The sequence below is a fragment of the Heterodontus francisci genome, chromosome 17 (assembly GCF_036365525.1).
Source record: "Heterodontus francisci isolate sHetFra1 chromosome 17, sHetFra1.hap1, whole genome shotgun sequence".
NCBI lineage: Eukaryota > Metazoa > Chordata > Chondrichthyes > Heterodontiformes > Heterodontidae > Heterodontus > Heterodontus francisci.
Genome location: NC_090387.1, coordinates 67673152 through 67695267, shown reverse-complemented (window position 1 = coordinate 67695267; position 22116 = coordinate 67673152). Strand labels below are relative to the sequence as shown.

The following is a 22116-nucleotide window of genomic DNA, read 5'->3' as shown; positions in this document are numbered from 1 at the left end:
TGTACAGGATGTTGAGAGTAGTGAGGTCAGGGATAAGGTTACAAGGACGCAAGAGGGCACTGGCAAGCAAGAACCTGGTTTAAAGTGTGTCTACTTCAACGCCAGGAGCATCCGGAATAAGGTGGGTGAGCTTGCAGCATGGGTTGGTACCTGGGATCTCGATGTAGTGGCCATTTCGGAGACATGGGTAGAGCAGGGGCAGGAATGGATGTTGCAGGTTCCGGGATTTAGATGTTTCAGTAAGAACAGAGAAGATGGTAAAAGAGGGGGGGGGTGTGGCATTGTTAATCAAGGAGAGTATTACAGAGACAGAAAGGACGTTTGAGGACTCGTCTACTGAGGTAGTATGGGCCGAGGTTAGAAACAGGAGAGGAGAGGTCACCCTGTTGGGAGTTTTTTATAGACCTCCAAATAGTTCCAGAGATGTAGAGGAAAGGATAGCGAAGATGATTCTCGACAGGGGCGAGAGTAACAGGGTAGTTGTGATGGGGGACTTTAACTTTCCAAATATCGACTGAAAATACTATAGTTCGAGTACTTTAGATGGGTCAGTTTTTGTCCAGTGTGTGCAGCAGGGTTTTCTGACACAGTATGTAGACAGGCCAACCAGGGGCGATGCCACATTGGATTTGGTACTGGGTAATGAACCCGGCCAGGTGTTAGATTTAGATGTAGGTGAGCACTTTGGTGATAGTGATCACAATTCGGTTAGGTTTACCTTAGCGATGGGCAGGGACAGGTATATACCGCAGGGCAAAAATTATAGCTGGGGGAAAGGAAATTATGATGCGATTAGGCAAGGTTTAGGATGCATAGGATGGGGAAGGAAACTGCAGGGGATGGGCACAATCGAAATGTGGAGCTTATTCAAGGAGCAGCTACTGCGTGTCCTTGATGAGTATGTACCTGTCAGGCAGGGAGGAAGTTGTCGAGCGAGGGAGCCGTGGTTTACTAAAGAAGTTGAAGCGCTTGTCAAGAGGAAGAAGAAGGCTTATGTTAGGATGAGACGTGAAGGCTCAGTTAGGGCGCTTGAGAGTTACAAGCTAGCCAGGAAGGATCTAAAGGGAGAGCTGAGAAGAGCAAGGAGAGGACACGAGAAGTCATTGGCGGATAGGATCAGGGAAAACCCTAAGGCTTTCTATAGGTATATCAGGAATAAAAGAATGACTAGAGTTAGATTAGGGCCAATCAAGGATAGTAGTGGGAAGTTGTGTGTGGAATCAGAGGAGATAGGGGAAGTGTTAAATGAATATTTTGCGTCAGTATTTACAGTAGAGAAAGAAAATGTTGTCGAGGAGAATACTGAGATTCAGGCTACTAGGCTAGATGGGATTGAGGTTCACAAGGAGGAGGTGTTATCAATTTTGGAAAGTGTGAAAATAGATAAGTCCCATGGGCCAGATGGGATTTATCCTCGGATTCTCTGGGAAGCTAGGGAGGAGATTGCAGAGCCTTTGTCCTTGATCTTTATGTCGTCATTGTCGACAGGAATAGTGCCAGAAGACTGGAGGATAGCAAATGTTGTCCCCTTGTTCAAGAAGGGGAGTAGAGACAGCCCTGGTAATTATAGACCTGTGAGCCTTACTTCGGTTGTGGGTAAAATGTTGGAAAAGGTTATAAGAGACAGGATTTATAATCATCATGAAAAGAATAAGTTCATTAGCGATAGTCAGCACGGTTTTGTGACGGGTAGGTCGTGCCTCACAAACCTTATTGAGTTTTTCGAGAAGGTGACCAAACAGGTGGATAAGGGTAAAGCAGTGGATGTGGTGTATATGGATTTCAGTAAGGCGTTTGATAAGGTTCCCCACGGTAGGCTATTGCAGAAAATATGGAAGTATGGGGTTGAAGGTGATTTAGAGCTTTGGATCAGAAATTGGCTAGCTGAAAGAAGACAGATGGTGGTGGTTGATGGCAAATGTTCATCCTGGAGTTTAGTTACTAGTGGTGTACCGCAAGAATCTGTTTTGGGGCCACTGCTGTTTGTCATTTTTATAAATGACCTGGAAGAGGGTGTAGAAGGGTGGGTTAGTAAATTTGCGGATGACACTAAGGTCGGTGGAGTTGTGGATAGTGCCGAAGGATGTTGTAGGGTACAGAGGGACATAGATAGGCTGCAGAGCTGGACTGAGAGATGGCAAATGGAGTTTAATGCGGAAAAGTGTGAGGTGATTCACTTTGGAAGGAGTAACAGGAATGCAGAGTACTGGGCTAATGGGAAGATTCTTGGTAGTGTAGATGAACAGAGAGATCTTGGTGTCCAGGTACATAAATCCCTGAAGGTTGCTACCCAGGTTAATAGGGCTGTTAAGAAGGCATATGGTGTGTTAGCTTTTATTAGTAGGGGGATCGAGTTTCGGAGCCACGAGGTCATGCTGCAGCTGTACAAAACTCTGGTGAGACCGCACCTGGAGTATTGCGTGCAGTTCTGGTCACCGCATTATAGGAGATTTACTAGGATGTTGCCTGGTATGGAGGGAAGGTCTTACGAGGAAAGGCTGAGGGACTTGAGGTTGTTTTCGTTGGAGAGAAGGAGGAGGAGAGGTGACTTAATAGAGACATATAAGATAATCAGAGGGTTAGATAGGGTGGATAGTGAGAGTCTTTTTCCTCGGATGGTGATGGCAAACACGAGGGGACATAGCTTTAAGTTGAGGGGTGATAGATATAGGACAGATGTCAGAGGTAGTTTCTTTACTCAGAGAGTAGTAGGGGCGTGGAACGCCCTGCCTGCAACAGTAGTAGACTCGCCAACTTTAAGGGCATTTAAGTGGTCATTGGATAGACATATGGATGAAAATGGAATAGTGTAGGTCAGATGGTTTCACAGGTCGGCGCAACATCGAGGGCCGAAGGGCCTGTACTGCGCTGTAATGTTCTAATTCTAAAAAAAAAGAAGTGAGTGCTGATTGGTTGGCAAGTGAACTCTGATTGGCAGAGGCATTGCCATGGAGAATGTACCAGTTTATGGTGACTGACAGATAACTGCCAAGCTTTGTTAAAATTTTAAACAGGCAGCTTGACTCTGACTGGTCAAGGCATTGCCCTGAGGAATGAACCAGCGAATGGTTGTCACTTATTTTGTTCAGCTGAAACAGGCACAATGTTTGTATATATTCTTTCTGTCTGCAAAGAACAGGGCCCTGTGTATTAATATATGTAACTTCCAGTATGTGCAAATGCGCCACACTGCGAGCTCTACTGACAATCTTAAATTGGTTGTCAGCGTAATTCTTAGCACACTGTAGATTATTTAGCAAATGTTGTCCAATCGCAGAATCACATCTAATGTTGGGCACTGTGTTTCGAGTTTTGCTAGTACTGGCTAGATGGGTATGGCCCGTACCTTGCCCTTTGTGAACAGCAGAAGGGTCATGTTGTTTGATACGATCCGCTAGTCTTTGGGACGTACAGCCTATATACCTAGTTTTACACTGGCATTGGTTATTGTTGCTATTGTCCTGATGAGTGCAAGATGAAAAGCTTTGACAACATGTCTATATTTTTAGCAATACTCATATACATAATAATCTTGATTGCAATGTGGGCAAAGGTTTGTTCCTCCTCCCTTGAACATTCTTTACACAATGTTCTGGTGCTGTTATTGTGGAGTAACATAATTGCAAGGCTTTGTTTTCTGTTCACTTCATAGGAAGCTGCAAATGTTCATATTTACTTTAAACTACAGAGACTACAGTGTGTATCGCAGATTCCTGAATCAAAATATATTCAATAATAATTTCAAGGAGCTTCAGATCCCATTGAAGAGAATTAAAAGTTTAGTCTATAAAATCAATGGTGAATGTGAGGACTACTGTTTTCATTTTTTTTCAAAGAAGCAGAGTCCCATGTTGGTGATGCAGGGTCTACTTGGGACAAGGCTTAGGCCAAAAAATCAGGTAGCTAACCTTTCAAGAACAATTTGTGAGGTGTCCATTGTTACGATCAGGTGAGAAAGGGGTCTAGGGGTTCTCTCTCAGCCTTTGCCTGGTTTGACTGCAACAGGGTTTTATTTTTAAAAACACTGTGATTTTAGCTCCCCCCTCAGTGAATCCTTGTTCTCTGCTCTCCAATTGTAAGGCAAAGAAATCAACCAGTCAGGTTTTCTTAGATTTAAACAAGAAAGGTGTAACTTTATTAGCCTTAGAACTCTAATTCGGTTAAAACTACTATGAATATGTGACGCGACCACAATAGCATGCATACACGATAAACACAAATGCAGATAGAGACAGAAAACTAGAAAGAATAAAGAGGAAAGGTTTAAAGCAATAGCTGGGGTTTATTTACTCTCCTTTGAGTTCGCTATAGAGTCTTTGATTGCAGTTAAATCTTTATGTTTCGTTGGGGCCCAGTAGATGCTTTCAAACTTTTCCGATGTAGGAGTCTGCTCTCGTGAGGTTTAAGTGTCTTCAGTGGATCTAGAAATTCATGAGAGAGAGAGAAAGAGAACCAGAAAGGAGAGAGGCTCTTTCTTCAAGTTCAGTTGCAGTCTGACCCAAACTGTTCTGTGACCAGCAGGTTAGCCATGTGACTAGTTGTTTTTTAACAAACTCCCCCATGTTTTTGTGGATTCCCTTAATCTTAGTAGACACCTACAGTGAGGGACAGGGGAATGGAATGCTGGCTTGTTCCACATTCAGTGTCTGGTGATCAAAATCCATTTGGGTTAACTGGATCAGGGAGCCGTTCTATTGTCTCTCCAGGCAACTGTCTCTTAGTATGCAAATTTTTCCAGCCACTGCTGATTTCTTTAAACAATTCATCTCTTCAGTCCAGCAACAGTTTAAAATTAATGTTTCATATGATGAAATTAATATGCCTCATTCTTGGCAGGTGGGGTCTTCATGACACCTCTTTTCCAAAAGGCAACCTGGGCACAAACATTGTGGCTATGCCAAAGCCCCGTGCTGCATTTCAGGTCAAGCTCTTTGCACAGCATAGAATTTGTGTGCAGAATAAGTTCCAGGATCTGGCCTGCTCAAGATGGTTTCTTAAATGGAGATGGTACTTTCTGTTAGATAAATTTTCATTTTTTCTAATGTTTTCAATTGCCTCTTGCTGTGTTTTGCTGCATACTATAATTGAGTTAGAATCTCCTTCAAAATATATGTCTCTCCTTGCTGTTGTTAGCTACAAGTCCTGCATATTTACATTACTTTTCTCCTGATACAATGCTCTTTCATTATTGTGGGTTGCTGCTGGTGTTTAAATGTGTGTATTCCTTTGTGGGTTCCAAATGCACTGCAACATTGAGCCAGAATTTACAGGCAAAGTAACAGTGAGTTTAATGTGTGGAAGTAACCCAGCAATTTGTGAGGAGGAAGAGATACCCTGTGATTTGGGCATTGCCACAAGTTGCTGGAATGATTTATGCCGCTCCACTACTAGTCTCACAAAAATAGCAGCTTGCCCTCAACCTCCCCAGGAATTTCAAGAAATTTGACCTAATTTGACCGTAATTTACTCATTTCTTGTCCATCGTTTCTCTGCTTCTTTCTTCATCCTCATTGGTTTAGGAGATAGACTATTGGTCTGGTCAATCACTATGTGCTCAAGTCAAGAAGCTGACAGCCATAATGTGGAGTGAAACACAAGCTGTTCAACTAAAGGAACAAACTTTAGCTTGAGCTCCAGTGGCAGGCTGGAATCTGTCTCAGAGAGATGTCATTCTCTGAAAAGGACCTTGGTCCACACAGTTAAATTCATTGAGTTATTATACAACTGCTAATCTGATAGTTCTTTAACATTGTGGGATTTCACTCATGTCTTTCAGAAGTAATTGGACTAGTCAAATTAAGGGTTCCAGGCATAGACTTGTGCACGGGACCGATTTTAAGTGTTAAGTTGGACGGGTTTTGTATGAGTTAATGGTGCATTATTCATACTTTTTCTGTATCTGATTTTATTACTACTTTGTAGCTATTCATGATATTTTTGTTTCAGACTTATGACAAATGAAGGTGACCCCCTAGGTTTTTAGCCTTACAAAGAGGGAAGGATCGCAGGAAAAGTGAGCTTCAAATGGTGTTTGAACACCCTGCTGCGCTCTGGGAGAACAGAAACATTAAATGCTAAGCATGTCAAGCCCTTGAAGAGGGTGCAGAGGAGATTTACTGGAATGGTACCACGGATGAGGGACTTCAGTTATGTGGAGGGACTGGACAAGCTGAGTTTATTCTCCTTAGAGCAAAGAAGGTTAAGAGGAGATTTTATATAGGTGTTCAAAATAATGAATGGTTTTGATAGTGTGAATATGAGAAATTGTTTCCAATGGCAGCAGGGTTAGTAAACAGTTGGCACACATTTAAGATAATTGGCAAAATAACCTGGGAGGCGATGAGGAATTTTTACACAGTGAGATGTTATGATCTGGAACACACTGCCTGAAAGGGTGGTGGAAGCAAATTCAAGAGTAACATTCAAAAGGAAATTCGATAAATACTTGAAAAGACAGCAAAGCCACAATGGGCCAAATGGTCACCTTTTTAATGATTCCATGAAGTTCAGACAGTACTCAGAACTCATAGAACTAGCAGCTGGCTCCAGCAGGATCTGGCAGATCTATGTTTTCAAGGTCATAAACCAACAGATAACATATAAGTTATATAACAAAAGCCAGGAGAGAGGGTCTCAAAGGAGCATTATTTTTATCTAGTGTTTTTCAGCTATTATGAAAAGGACAGGAAAATGAAAGGAGTAACCTGCTAGTAAACAAGCCTATTTCTTGTTTCATAGTTAAAGGTCGTACATTTTAGGTCCTTCACGGACCTCACAAAGGCCTTCGATGCCATCAGCCGGGATGGATTGTGGGAAATACTGTCTAGACTGGGTTGCCCACCTAAGTTCCTGGAGATACTCCGACAGCTGCATAAAGGATAGAAAGGTCAGGTGAAACTGAATGGAGCTCTCTCTGACAGCTTCCCTATCTCCAGTGGTGTAAAACAGGGTGTATCCTTGCACCAACCCTCTTTTCCATCTTCTTTAGCATGATACTTCAGGAGGCCAAGAGAGATTTGACAGATTTTACATCCGCTTCTGAACAGATGGCAGTCTTTTCCATCTACGACGACTCTTGACCCTTGCAAAGACCACAGAACTGCACATCTTGGAACTTCCTTTTTGCTGATGATTGTGCCCTTGTGGCCCATACACAGGAAGCACTACAGCTCATCATGAACCATTTCTCAGAAGCAGCAAAGGCATTCACCCTTACCATCAGCTTGAAGAAAATAGAAGTGCTGTTCCAATCCCTACCCAATGAAAATTACAACCCACCACAGATCAATATCGATGATGAAAGTCTCAACACTGTTGATCAATTCACATATCTGGGCAGCATTATTTCAAATGACGCCTCCATCAGTAAAGACATTGACAATCGCTTGTCCAAAGCCAACAGTTCTTTTGGTCACCTCTCTAAACGGGGCTGGAAAAATCACTCATTGCGCATTTCCATGAAAATCCAGGTGCGCAAAGCTGTTGTTATCACTATCCCCTTGTATGGCTCAAAATCTTGGGTCCTGTATAGTAAACAAATTAAGCCACTTGAACGCTTCCATGAACATTGCTTGCGTTCCATCATGAATATCAAATGAATACATTACAAATAGTGAAGTCCTGGGAAGAGTAAATTTACCCAGCATTGAGAACATTCTCCTACAACCGGGTTGTCCAACATATGGCCCGCAGACTAGGATCCGGCCCCCAAAGGTTTCCATCCGGCCTGCAGATGTATTTCAGAGATGAAAAATTTTCTATTTGCTTCTTCTTTCAGACTGGCTTTTTAAAACATCACGTTGTCAGTTTCACAGCTGACAGGTCAGCTTCCCAACTTCGGAAAGATTCAGGGTCTTCTGGCGGGTTCCGACTTTTTATTTTAAGTCCGCTGGTAAACTCCAAATCTATTCAATGTTGGGAAACCGACCTGTCAGCTGTGAAACTGACAGTGCAATTTTGTTAAAAATTGACCAACCACAAAGCTGCTGTGCTGAGCGCTCATTCTCCCTGCGACTGTCAGAGAGAGAGGGGGGAGACAGAGGGAGAGAAAGGGGGGGGACAGGTAAAGAGAAGGTGAGGACAGAGAGAGTGTGGGAGGGACTGAAAGAGCGAGCGAGGGGGGACAGAGAAAAAGAGAAGGGGACAAGACAGAGTGTGAACTGAGAGAGAGGGACGAGAGGGAGAGGGGAACAGAGACAGAGAGCAAGGGGGAAAGAAAGTGAGGGGGCGGGGGGGACAGAGAGATAGAGAAGGGGGGAACAGAGAGAGAGGAGGAACAGAGAAAGAAAGAGGGGAGGGAATGGAGAAAGAAAGGGGGAGCAGAGAGAGAGGGGAGGGAACAGCGAGGGAGGGGAGGGAACAGCGAGAGAGGTGGGGAACAGAGAGAGAGTGAGAGGTGGGGAACAGAGAGAGAGTGAGAGATGGGGAAGAGAGAGAGAGAGAGACAGAGAGAGGAAGGGGAACAGAGAGAGGAAGGGGAACAGAGAAAGAGGGGAGAAACAGAGAGAGGGGAGGAACAGAGGGGGTGAACAGAGAAAGAAAGAGAGAGAGAAGGGGGAACAGAGAGAGAGAAGGAACAGAGAGAGAGGGAGAGGGGCAGACAGATTGGGGGGGGGGGGGGGGGGAGAACCGGGAGAGAGAGAGATGGGGGGGGAGACACAGAGTGAGGACAACACGGGGTGGGAGGGGGAACAACAGAGAGAAGGGGGGAACACAGAGAGAGAGAAAGCCAGAGAGAGAGAGGAGGGAAAGAGAGCGATCAAGATCCCTCCTGACAGATGGACATCTATCTGAATACTCCATATTCCTACAAGAAGTGTGCGGGCAAACATTGACTACAAGAAAAAAAATGCCAGGTATCTCACTAAAGCAGTGTCCAACATAGTGATCAGAAAGTCAGTCCTTAAATTAATCTCATTTAAAGCTTCTTCACAAAAATGCACTTTTGCTATTATTTTTATTAATAGTAAGATAACATTTTAATGCCTTTATCTTTCCAAAACTGTCTCACCGGCCCCCCATGTAAGACAAAAATTGTAATGTGGCCTCCCACGCAACAAGATTGGACAACCCTGTCCTACAACAACAGCTGTGCTAGGCAGGGCATGTGTCACACATGGAGGACACCAGACTGCCAAAAGCAGGATTGTATGGAAAACTGTGCCTCGGGAAGCGGAATCAAGGTGCTCCGTGAAAACGTTTCAAGGACTAGCTGAAGAAACAGCTCTCCTTGGCTGACATCGAACAACGGACGTGGGAGCAGGAAGCTGCTGACAAGAACAACTGGTGCTCAAAAGTCAGGAATGCAACACATAGGTTTGAAACTTTAAGGCGTACAGCTGTAGGAGAGAAACTTCAAAAACAGAAGGAAGTTGCTTCTGCTTGGGCTCCCCCAGGTCAAGAATTCCTAATTGCCCAAGAGCCTGCAGATCTAGAATTGGACTGTTGAGCCACCAGCAAGCGTGCCAGCATCCATAAAGCCGAATCCTCCTGATCTTCGTCTGCAAAGAACTAGCCAACATCATCATCATAGGTCCTTGGCATGTGTTCCTCTTTCCTGCCCTGCCTTCCAGCATGAAGCTCAGGCAGGAGCCGGCACTGTGCTGGGATTGCACCCAGGCCAGGGAAATGACCATGGGCAGAAAGCTTGTGTGCAGTTACCTTCTGACAATTCCAGCACACTTCTAGTATGCTGTCTCTGTCAGATACCCAGGAGGGATCGCAGAGGAAAACTCACCCTTCAATCTTTCTTATAATGAACCTCACAAAGCAAGACTACCTTTCTCACCTATTTTCATGTCTGACCGCTCAAGCTGTTTCATTTTATTGCAAGGATTCATCTTTTAGGTGTCAATCACCTTACATGAACATGTCAAGGATCTATGAAAATCCTTTGTTTTACAAAATGGAAACATTTTGTCAAGACTACAACAGCATAGTGATATAATTGTGTGAACTTTTGTTTGAGTGCTCTTTTGGTCAATCGTTAAAGAATTCAGGTAAATGTATTTATTTCAAATTCGCCACATTCAGACAGGCTTATTTGCCTTGCTGAGTTTATTCCTCATCTCTCCTCACATATAGTACTGCTCCCAGGTCAGCCTCTAAGTTTTCCATTCACTGCAGAACCTCCAGTGATTCAAAAATCAATATTTACTTTGGTTTGAAAGTCAGGATAAGAGTACATTTCAAAATGATGGAATATGTGCCTCTCATCTTAATGTTTGAGCAGCATGCTTGCCCTTCACCCAGCCTCAACCATTTGTCTGACCGTGTATAGCAGCGTAACAAACACAATAGACTCAAAAAAACCATGTAGACCCAGCAAGATCCAAGATTGTGCATTGAGTTAAGCTGAATTAATTTCATACAATGATCAGATACAAAAATTAACCTCTCCACTCCTGAAATAAGAAGGAGACAAATCAGCCAAAGCTCACTCTTGTCATGTCAGATGAAGGCCAGAACAGAATTGCATTTATGTAGCGTCTTTTATTGTCCTCAAGATAATGTGTTTCACAGCCAATGAAATACTTTTGAAGTGCAGTCATTGACTACACAGAATTACATAGAACATAGAGCACAAACGACATCCGATCATTGCTGGTAGTCTGAAGAACCCACATCTGCTGACGTGGGAGTCAGTTGCCAGCGTTCGCTGGAGCTGGCGGACAGCTATAAAGGCGGGGCTGAAGAGAGGCGAGTCGAAGAGACTCAGCAGTTGGCAGGAAAAGAGACAGAAGTGTAAGGGAAGAGCCAACAGTGTAACAGCCCCGACAACCAACTTCACCTGCACCACCTGTGGAAGAGTCTGTCACTCTAGAATTGGCCTTTATAGCCACTCCAGGTGCTGCTTCACAAATCACTGACCACATCTAGGTGCTTACCCATTGTCTTTCGAGACAAGGAGGCCAAAAAGGAAAGGAAGAGCACAGAATAGAATTTTCGGCTGAACCAGTCCATGCTGGGATTTATACTCCACTCGATCCTCCTCCCATTCTTCCTCATGGACACTTGCAGAGTTACCCTTGATTCCATTCTTCCTCAAATGCTTACCTGGCTTCCCTTTAAATGCAGTATACCATTTGACTGAGCTTTGCCCTGTAGTCATGAGTTCCACATTATCACCACTGTCTGGGTAAAGAAGTTTCTTCTGAATTCCCTATTTAATTTCTTGGTGACTATCTTATATTGAGGTCCTTTAGTTTTGCTCATCCCCAGAAGAGGAAACATTGGGCTGAATTTAGCAAAGGCGGCAGGAGTCCCTCTGCCAGGACCAAAAGTGAGGGGTGACCCCGCTCTGGTAGGCAGCAGGACCCGGGGCCGCATTTTGCTGGGGACCGCCAATTAAAGGCTGCCACCAGAGCTGCCATCCCTATTAAGGATGGCGGCCCACCCCCAATTGCGGCCAGCCCAATCAGAGAGCTGGCAGTTCAGAAGTCTCAACAGCACCACCGCTATCAGTGGCCAATGCTGGGCTGCACCTGGAGAATGAGGACACATCGATGGCTGTTATCCTCAAATGCAGGTAAGTGGGGTCTGGGGGCGCCAGGGCCAGTCAGGCAGGCCCTGGCAAAGTGGGGAGGGGCTCGCTGAGGGCAGTCATTGACACCAGGGGACCCCTCCATGGGCCAAAGAGTGCCCAAAAAGGTGCCCTCCTTTTTGGGAACTCTGACACATGGAAGGGCCCCCTGATGGCAGTGGCTGTCCCTGTTGCAAAGACACCACCTGCCCTCAGCAAACCCTCCCCCATCCCCCCCCCCCCCCCCCCAAGAGTTCACTGGAGGATGCCAGGTTTAACCTGGTGGTCTCCCCATGTGCTTGCGAACCACCAACCACTGATAAAATGCTAGCAGAGGCAGGAAGTGGCCCTTAATTAGCCACTTAAGTGGCTCAATTGGGCTTCGGGTAGGTGGGCCATCTGTCAGCTTTCCCAACACTGGTAAAATGGCATGGTGGAAGGAAGATGGCAGGCACACCACCCGAAACCTTCCCAGGCCATTTTGCCAGCCTTCCTGCCTCCCACCTTGTTCCCAAAGGGCTGGTAAAATGCAGCCCACTCTCTCTCTCTCTCTGTCTACTCTATCAAAACCTTTCATAATTTTAAAGGCCTCTATTAGATCACCCCTCAGTCTTCTCTTTTCAAGTGAATAACGACCCAGTCTGTTCATCCTCTCCTGATAGGTATAATCTCACAGTTCTGGTTTCATCCTTGTAAACCTTGTTTGAACCCTGTTCAGTGCCTCCATGTCCTTTTTATAATATGGCAACCATAACTTTACACAATATTCCAAGTGTGGTTGAACCAAGATTCAATACAGGTTTAGCATAACTCCTCTACTTATCAATTCCATCCCTCCAGAAATAAACCCTAGAGCTTGGTTTGCTTTTTTTTTACGGTCTTATTAACCTGCATCACTACTTTTAGTGATTTGTGTATTGGTACTCCCAGTTCCCTTTGCTCCTTTACTCCAAATAGATACAAATTTTTCAAGTAACATGTGACCTCTTTATTTTTCTCCCCGAAATGTAACACCTCACATTTATCTATGTTGACATTCATTTGCCAACTATATACCCATTCTCCAAGTTTATTAATGTCTTCTTGTAATTTGTCGCAGTCCTTCTCAATATTGACTAACCCCTTAATTTGGTGTCTTCCGCAAATTTAGAAATTGTGTATTGCATTCCAAAGTCCAAATTATTAATACAAATTATGAATTAAAGTGCGGTCTCCATACTAATTTTGTGGGACCCCATGTCCCATTTTCTGCCACTCTGAATAGCTACTCTTTAACCCTACTCTCTGCTTTCTATCTTTCAGCCAGTTAGGATTCCATTCTGCTACTCATCCCTGACTCAGACCTCATTCATCAGTCTATTATACGATGCCATATAAAAGGCCTTTTCGAAATCTGCTACATTACCCTTGTATACTCTCTCTGTTACATCTTCAAAGAATTCAGTGAGGTTGGTCAAATAAGACTCTTCTTTTTGAAATCCATGCTGATGATTCATGAGTATATTTTTGGTTTCTAGTTGGTTTTTCTATTTTCTTATTTAGTTGGGATTCCATTATCTTTCCTACCACCAATGTTAAGCTGACTGTTCAGGGAACTATAAACCATGCTCTATCTCCCTTCCTAAATATAGGTATAATGTTAGCTATCCGCCAGTCCCCTTGTATGACAGGTTTTTCCAACGAATTATTGAATATGTGTAATAGTGCCACTGCTATCCCTTGCCAAGATTCTTATAAAATGTATCGATGCAATCCGTCTAGACCAGGGGTTTTACCCTCTTTGAGTTTGATTAGATTATTTAATATTTCTCCTCCTTTTATTTTAAATGTAGTTATATCATTTCTATTTTCATCTTCTGCTGTTATGTCCACCTAGTCCATCTCCCTGGTAAATACTGAAGCAAAATAATTATTTAATCTTTCTGCCATTTTGCTATTGCTGCCTGTGATTTTGTCCTGTCCATCCCATACTGACTGTTCTTTTTTTATTCATGTGCCTGGAGAACATTTAAAAATTTGATTTTATGTTCCTTGATAATTTAATTTCATAGTCCATCTTTGCCTTCCTAATTGATTTTTTGGCTTCTCTCCTAAATTCTTCATATTCTCCCTTGTCTTACTTTCACATGCTGTCCATGTACACCTCATTCGTTCCCTTATGTCTCTATTCATTCATTGGGATGAATTTGGAAAGCTCGCCAACGATCTCAGCGATGAGCATCAAAAAAGGCGCAGCGCACGCACGACTTGTGCGTCGCTGAGCCACCGCGATATTTTGCGTGGCGACTCATTTACATGGAGGAGGCGAAACGACTGCCCCCGATGACATAGAGGGGGCGGCCGCTCCGTCCCCAGCAACAGTGTCCGGTGCCACTGCGCAGGCACCATTTTTAAAGGGCCTCAAGCCCTTCAGTCTCATTAATAGTTTTAAAGTGACAGAATGCTTAAAAATGAAGATATACCCTTATTCACATTTTCAATTTCCTGTCCCACACCCCCAATGAGTAATAAATATCTAAATGGCCTTCTCCCCCGAAAAAATATGTTTTTTCAAGTTGTGAACTTTCCTCCCCGAACTTAATTGCCTTTGACCTCAACCTCTTCCCACCATCCCACAACCAATAAGAAGTTTTCCCCACATCCCCTCCACCCTAAAAACTTCACTCCTGCCCCCTCCCCACCAGTGTTACGCCTCAGATCTCCGAATGGAGATCCGAAGGTGTGGGTGTTCCAGCCACCAGCCGGAATATTGGCGTGGGACAGCCCTCCGGACAAGCTAACTGCTTTTGCATGTATTTAAATTTATTTAAATGAAGGCTCCACCGATGAACGGCAGGGGGGGGGGGTGGGGGTCACATTGAAGCCTCGCCTCCACTGGTAAAATGTGGCAGAGCCTTCCCAACGTGAAGGCCTGTGGCGGGCCTCTCCCGGAAGTATTTTCCGGGCCCCCCTGCCACAACCCCCAATGTCGGGAGGTTTATAAAATTCAGCCCATTGTGTCTCAGTAGTGTTTAGTTTGTTTGTTTTTGTTTTTTAGTGGAATATATTTTTCCCAGATTCTGTTGAAAAACATTTTAAATGTTTCCCATTGCTGTTCTACATCACCCTTACTTCCCTTGAAAATATTTGCAAATATTGTTGTACATTTTATTTTACAAGGTTTAGTCCTCAGCCCCATAAATGACTCTATCTTTACTCAAAATCAGCTGTTCTCCAATATATTATGCTTATGTCCTTCTCAATTATTATCTTAAACCATATTATTTTATAGTCACTATTGCCATGATGTTTCCCAACTTTTACTTCTCTTGTCTGCTCTGGTTCATTCCACATTGCTAGATCCAGTAGTGAATCCTCCCTTAAATAAAAACAAGAAATGCTGGAAATACTCAGCAGGTCTGGCAGCATCTGTGGAGAGAGAAGCAGAGTTAATGTCTCAGGTCAGTGACCCTTCTTCAGAACTGGCAAATATTAGAAATGTGAAAGGTTTTAAGCAAGTAAAGCAGGGGGTGGGGCAAAAGATAACAAAGGAGAAGGTGTAGATAGGACAAGGTCACAGAATAGCTGACCAGAAGGTCATGGAGCAAAGGCAAACAATATGTTAATGGTGTGTTGAAAGACAAAGCATTAGTACAGATAGGGTTTTAACGGACTGAAAATTGAACAGCTGCAAGTACAAACCTGAAAAAAACATGATTTCCAGCATCCGCAGTATTTTGCTTTTATTTTAGTGAATCCTCCCTTGTTGTTCTTCTTACAAATTGGGTTAGAAAGTCCTGTACCTCTTGTATGAACTCCATTCCCTTACCCACTTTACCTACCAATTGCTGACCAATTTGAAATCTCCCATAATAATTATTCTATGTCTTTTACTCATTTCCCTCAATTGGGAAGCATTTAGAGGGCAGTGATCATAGCATCGTAAGGTTTATCATAGAATGATAGAAATTTAGAGCACAGAAGGAGGCCATTCGACCCACTGTATCTGTGCCAGCCTAGAAGTAGCCATTTAGTCTAATCCCAATTTCGAGGTCCTGGTCTGTAGCCTTGTAGGTTATGGTACTTCAAGTGCATATCCAAGTACTTTTTAAACATTATGAGGGTTTCTGCCTCTCCCACCCTTTTAGGCAGTGAGTTCCAGATCCCCACCACCCTATGGGTGAAAACAAATTCCCTCTAAACCTCCCACCTGTAAAGCTAATTCTATACCCCTGGTTGGACCCCTCAACCAAGGAGAATAAGGTCTTCCTTTCTACTCTATCTAGACCCCTCATAATTTTATACACTTCAATTAGGTCTCCCCTCAGCCTCCACTGTTACAAAGAAAAAAACCCTAGCCTATCTAATCTTTCCTCATAACTACAATTCTCCTGTCCAAATCATTGATATATACCACCTCTGATTTGGCCAGCAGTTCGGAGAAGCAGGCCTTAATTGGACAACCAATGCCTGTACATTTCTGGCCATAGAGTACAAGAGCAAGGAAATTATGATGAACCTTTATAAAACACTGGTTCGCCCTCAGCTGGAGCATTGTGTTCAATTCTGGGAACTGCACTTTAGGAGCAGGCTTTAGAGAGGGTGCAGAAAAGACTGTAAAAAAAAATGGTTCATTTGAAAGACTGAGGAGATGCCTGGATTTTGTTTTTTTAAGCGTTACTGGAAGGACACCTTGGAGTTTTTTCAAAAAACTTACTGGAAGAGACAATGAAGTGCTAAAACAAACCACTCCTCGACGTCTCCTGAACAGAACTGCTCCAGAAAGACCCCAGTGACAGCTATCTAAGTGTACCCAGATGCCAGACCAAAGGCCTTCTGGAACATTCCATACCTTATCCTTTCTCTTCAAGAATTGACAATAACTTGGCCGAAGTATTTTTTGAAAGTTGATCTTTGCAGAGCCAGTTTTCATTTTCTTTTTTTTCCTTTAACCAGTGTGTGTGTGTGTGTGTGTGTGTGTGTGTGAGGTTATTATATATTTATATTTTCATATATTTATACTTTCATATTTCAAACTGTAATAAGCTTTGCATCTTTATTGAATAAGTCTTGTTTTATAATAAATCAATAATTTTGTTGTTTATTAATGAAACCTGGTTGGTGGATTTTTTTATTCTGAAACTACTATAGATAAAGTATGTAATTGGCCATATCGGTAACTGGGTAAAACATTTAAACATACGTTGTGACCAGTGGAGTAGTGGAACTTGACAAAAACAGTGCATTTCTCCAATCTCGGTAGTAACACTGTCCCAAGCTCCCCTTTCTCGTTTTGTTTATATTTAGACTTCTTTCATTTCTTGTAGATCCCTCCCCCCACATCTTGCTAGTTTAAATCCTTTGCCAACTCCCTATTTATCTTTTCACTAGGACATCGGTCCTATTCTGGATTAGGTGGAGCCCACCTAATTAGGTGGACAGTACCTTCCTGTCCCAATTTGAAAAGGAACTCCTTTTCCCCGCACCAGCCCATGTTAATTTTCCAGATCTGTCTCTATGCCAATTTGCACATGGCTCAGGCAATAATCCAGAGACTAGTACCCTCAATGCACTGCTTTACAATTTAGCTCCTAACTCCTGATACTCGCTCAGCAGGACCTCCTTCTTCTTCCTCCCTTTTTAAAAAATTCCTTCACAGGATGTGAGCATCGCTGGCAGGGCCAGGATTTATTGCCCATCTTTAATTGCACTTGAGAAGGTGGCGGTGAGTCACTATCTGAATACAAGTGAGTGGCTTGCTACCATTTAGGATGGCAATTAATAGTCAATCACTTTGCTGTGAGTTTGGAGTCACATATAAACCAGATTGGGAAAGGATGGCTTATTTTCTTCACTAAAGTGAACCAGTTGTGTTTATACAACAATCCAGTTGTTATATGGTCACCATTGCTAATACTAGCTTTTTATTCCAGGTTTGACTTAATTAGTTGAATTTAAATTGAATTCGGGAACCTTGGATAACGTGGGATATTGTGAGCCTCGTCAAAAAGAAAAAGGAAGCATTTGTAAGGGCTGGAAGGCTAGGAACAGACGAATCCCTTGAGGAATATAAAGACAGTAGGAAGGAACTTAAGCAAAGAATCAGGAGGGCTAAAAGGGGTTATGAGAAGTCATTGGCAAACAGGATTAAGGAAAATCCCAAGGTTTTTTATACGTATATAAAGACCAAGAGGGTAACCAGGGAAAGGGTTGGCCCACTCAAGGACAGAGAAGGGAATCTATGTGTGCAGCCAGAGGAAATGGGCGAAGTACTAAATGAGTACTTTGCATCAGTATTCACCAAGGAGAAGGACTTGGTGGATGATGAGCCTAGGGAAGGGAGTGTAGATAGTCTCAGTCATCTCATTATCAAAAAGGAGGTGATGTTGGGTGTCTTGCAAAGCATTAAGGTAGATAAGTCCCCAGGACCTGATGGGATCTACCCTAGAATACTGAGGGAGGCAAGGGAAGAAATTGCTGGGGCCTTGACAGAAATCTTTGCATCCTCATTGGCTACAGGTGAGGTCCCAGAGGACTGGAGAATAGCCAATGTTGTTCTTTTGTTTAAGAAGGGTAGCAAGGATAATCCAGGAAATTATAGGCCGGTGAGCCTTACGTCAGTGGTAGGGAAATTATTAGAGAGGATTCTTCGGGACAGGATTGACTCCCATTCGGAAACAAATGGACTTATTAGCAAGAGGCAGCATGGTTTTGTGAAGGGGAGGTCGTGTCTCACTAAGTTGATTGAGTTTTTTGAGGAAGTGACGAAGATGATTGATGAAGGAAGGGCAGTGGATGTTATCTATATGGACTTCAGTAAAGCTTTTGACAAGGTCCCTCATGGCAGACTGGGACAAAAGGTGAAGTCACACGAGATCAGAGGGGAACTGGCAAGATGGATACAGAACTGGCTTGGTCATAGAAGACAGAGGGTAGCAGTGGAAGGCTTTTCTGAATGGAGGGATGTGACTAGTGGTGTTCCGCAGGGATCAGTGCTGGGACCTTTGCTGTTTGTAGTATATATAAATGATTTGGAGGAAAATGTAGCTGGTCTGATTAGTAAGTTTGCGGATGACACAAAGGTTGGTGGAGTTGCGGACAGTGATGAGGATTGTCAGAGGATACAGCAGGATATAGATCGGTTGGAGGCGTGGGCGGAGAAATGGCAGATGGAGTTTAATCCGGACAAATGTGAGGTAATGCATTTTGGAAGGTCTAATGCAGGTGGGAAGTATACAGTAAATGGCAGAACCCTTAGGAGTATTGACAGGCAGAGAGATCTGGGCGTACAGGTCTACAGGTCACTGAAAGTGGCAACGCAGGTGGATAAGGTAGTCAAGAAGGCATACGGCATGCTTGCCTTCATCGGTCGGGGCTTAGAGTATAAAAATTGGCAAGTCATGCCGCAGCTGTACAGAACTTTAGTTAGGCCACACTTAGAATATTGTGTGCAATTCTGGTCGCCACACTACCAGAAGGACGTGGAGGCTTTGAGAGGGTACAGAAGAGGTTTACCAAGATGTTGCCTGGTCTGGAGGGCATTAGCTATGAGGAGAGGTTGGATAAACTTGGATTGTTTTCACTGGAACGACAGAAGTGGAGGGGCGACATTATAGAGGTTTACAAAGTTATAAGCGGCATGGACCAAGTGGATAGTCAGAAGCTTTTTCCCAGGGTGGAAGAGTCAGTTACTAGGGGACATAGGTTTAAGGTGAGGGGGGCAAAGTTTAGAGGGGATGTGCGAGGCAAGTTCTTTACACAGAGGGTGGTGAGTGCCTGGACCTTGTTGCCAGAGGAGGTGGTGGAAGCAGGTACCATAGAGAGGTTTAAGAGGCATCTTGACAAATACATGAATAGGATGGGAATAGAGGGATACGGACCCCGAAAGTGCAGAAGGTTTTAGTTTAGGCAGGCATCAAGATCGGCACAGGCTTGGAGGGCCGAATAGCCTGTTCCTGTGCTGTACTGTTCTTGGTTCTAAAGTCCTCAGCAACTGTGGTGGGAATTGAACAGGTATCTCCAGATCATTTGTCCAGACCTCAGGATTACTACTCTAGTAACATGACCACTATGCTACTATACCCATGTTGTTTGTTCTGACGTGAACCATGACAACTGGAATTTCCCCTTTCATTTCCAAATTCCTTTCCAGTTGCTTTGAGATATCCCTTACCCTGGCAACGGGTAGGCAACATACACTTAGAGACAGCAGAGGAAGCTATCTGTCCCTCTAATTACCACATTTCTATTCTGCTCTTCCCCACCTTGCACAGCCTTCTGAGGCACGTTTACCTTGGTCTGTATTGCGGCTATCCTCCCGCAGTCTTTCTTCTTGTCCTCAAAGGTTGTGAATACATCACACCTATAGGACAAGACCAGTGTCCACATGACCTCCTTCTCAACCCCTCCTAAATCCCGGCTAGGCTGCTCCCTAACAGTCACACGCTCCCCTCTCTAAACCTGTGCTTTCCTCTGGGGTGTGGCTGTGTTCTGGTTAAAAATATCCAGAATTCATCCCCTTCATTATGTGCTGGAGTGTCTCTAATTCGCACTCCAGCTCAATGACTCTGAACCACAGTGACTGAAGGCAGAAATATTTCCTGCAGATGATGGAACCCAGGATAGTTTCACTGTCCAAAAATTTCCACATGTTACCGTCCTGACGTATAGCTTGCCATTCCATTGTTAGCCTTTTTTATTTACTTGTTTATTGATGGTGTTATGTACACTGGACTTTATAGCATGATTGTTTTAAAAACTGTGATCTTTAATGCAGTGTAAAATGGATATTTGGAGGAGACCCCATCCATTCTTCCCAGAGACAAGCCAGGGTTCTTGGTAACCATGGAAACCAGGAACCCCAGATAAAAGACCCTTTTGAAGGCAGGGTGCAAAGTTGTAACACCTAAAGGACAATGGATTTCGCTCTCCCACAGTCACAGATGGTAAACAGGGAGCCAGGAACTCTCAAATACAAAGTCAAGTTGCAATTATTAACACCTGGAAACAAAGGAAGGTGCAGATGGTTTTGCTGTGGTCAGACTTATGGAGGCTGAGAATTGTAAAAGACAAACTACTATTGACATAAAAGCAAAATACTGCAGATGCTGGAAATCTAAAATAAAAACAAGAAATGCTGGAACCACTCAGCAGGTCTGGCAGCATCTGTGGAAAGAGAAGCAGAGTTAACGTTTCGGGCCAGTGACCCTTCTTCGGAACTGACAAATATTAAAAATGTCACAGGTTATAAGCAAATGAGGTGGGGGTGGGGCAAGAGATAACAAAGGAGAAGGTGCAGATTGGACAAGGCCACATAGCTACTATTGACTTTTTGATCTGGAAAAATTCAACAGGCTTTCCTCAGTCTGGAGGCTGAAAGAGAAACCAGCAAGCAAAGCTGTGCAGTCTAGAGAGACAGAGAGAGAAAAACAGCTGCTCTCATATTACCAAGACAGCACAAGACTGCTATGACTTGAACCTGATTCGGAGGCTGAGGTTTGTGGAGGAGAATGGGGTCACCAGGGATTGTTTTATTAACAGAAGACCAATCGCATGTGCTCAGGAGAAGTGAATGAAGAAGATATTGGTTTTGAGAAGGACACTGGGAGATCTCACCTATTGCAACTGGGAGGAGTTTGAGACTTTTAACCGCAAGGAATCCCTCTCGATGAAAAACTGTAACGTGTAAATGTGGTGTGGGGTTTTCGATTGTGTTAATAAATTCATGGGAAATACTTTTCTCTGTAATTTAGTGTTTAGCTACCTACTAAGTACTGTTTAGTTAATGTTGATGTTTTTAGTTTAGTTGTATTAAAAGTCTTAAAATGTGAAATCTTGTGTATTTCTTTAATTGGTCTAGGGAGTTCAGAGCTCTCGTTTTACAGTTAACGGTCCCTACTGAGGTCAGAACAATATCCTGAATTAAAATAAGGTTGACTGCTTTAGTTAAAAAACTAATTATTTACTGTTTATTCACCCGATTTACTTAAAGCTCCTCCTCCATGCACACTGTGTTGTCACTGCTGATGTCACTTTACCTGAACTCTAATTCCAAGAATCCTCTGGTCGTTGTGTTAACCAACTCCTCCCTCTTTGCTCCATGATAAATACTTCAGTGCTACCGCGCTGACTCCCTCAATATTCTGCGCTTACTTTTCTGTGCTCCACGTTGATTTACTCAGATCCATGGGAAACCCCTCGAACTGTACAGGGAAAATTTTGTGTGCTGTAAAATGTAAAAATATATATGGCATGACAAGTGTGAAATGGAAGGGTTGTGAGGCAACTCATAATTGTATAGAAGGAAACTGATCTCCCTTGCAATGTTTGTATTTTTTGGTGCTGCTTGAAACTGTTTGGGAATGTATTTTTCACAGATTTTTATGAATAAAGTATATTTTGGGGAAAAAAAAAAATTTACTCAGTGCTGCTTGCTGATTCCCTCGATGTTCCACACTAATTGTCCTCAGTACTCCTCGCCGACTTCCTCGGTGCTCTGCGCTGACTCTCTGGTTTGCTTTCTCCATTCTCACTGACTCTCTGCCATCGGTTCTCATAGTTTTAACTGTTGGTTTTGCACACTGTTTCCCCTCAAGTTCACACATCGCCCTCTCAAT

The 22116-nt window shown here is 43.5% G+C and overlaps 1 long non-coding RNA gene across 1 annotated transcript; it reads left to right on the top strand.

Annotated features, from left to right (window-relative positions):
* Nucleotides 1-14219: 14219 nt before the first annotated feature.
* On the top strand, nt 14220-21854 carry LOC137379212 (uncharacterized). The gene is made up of 3 exons (XR_010976762.1): nt 14220-14313; nt 14861-14961; nt 20277-21854. It is a non-coding gene; the product is annotated as an uncharacterized lncRNA (long non-coding RNA).
* The last annotated feature ends 262 nt before the right edge of the window (nt 21855-22116 follow it).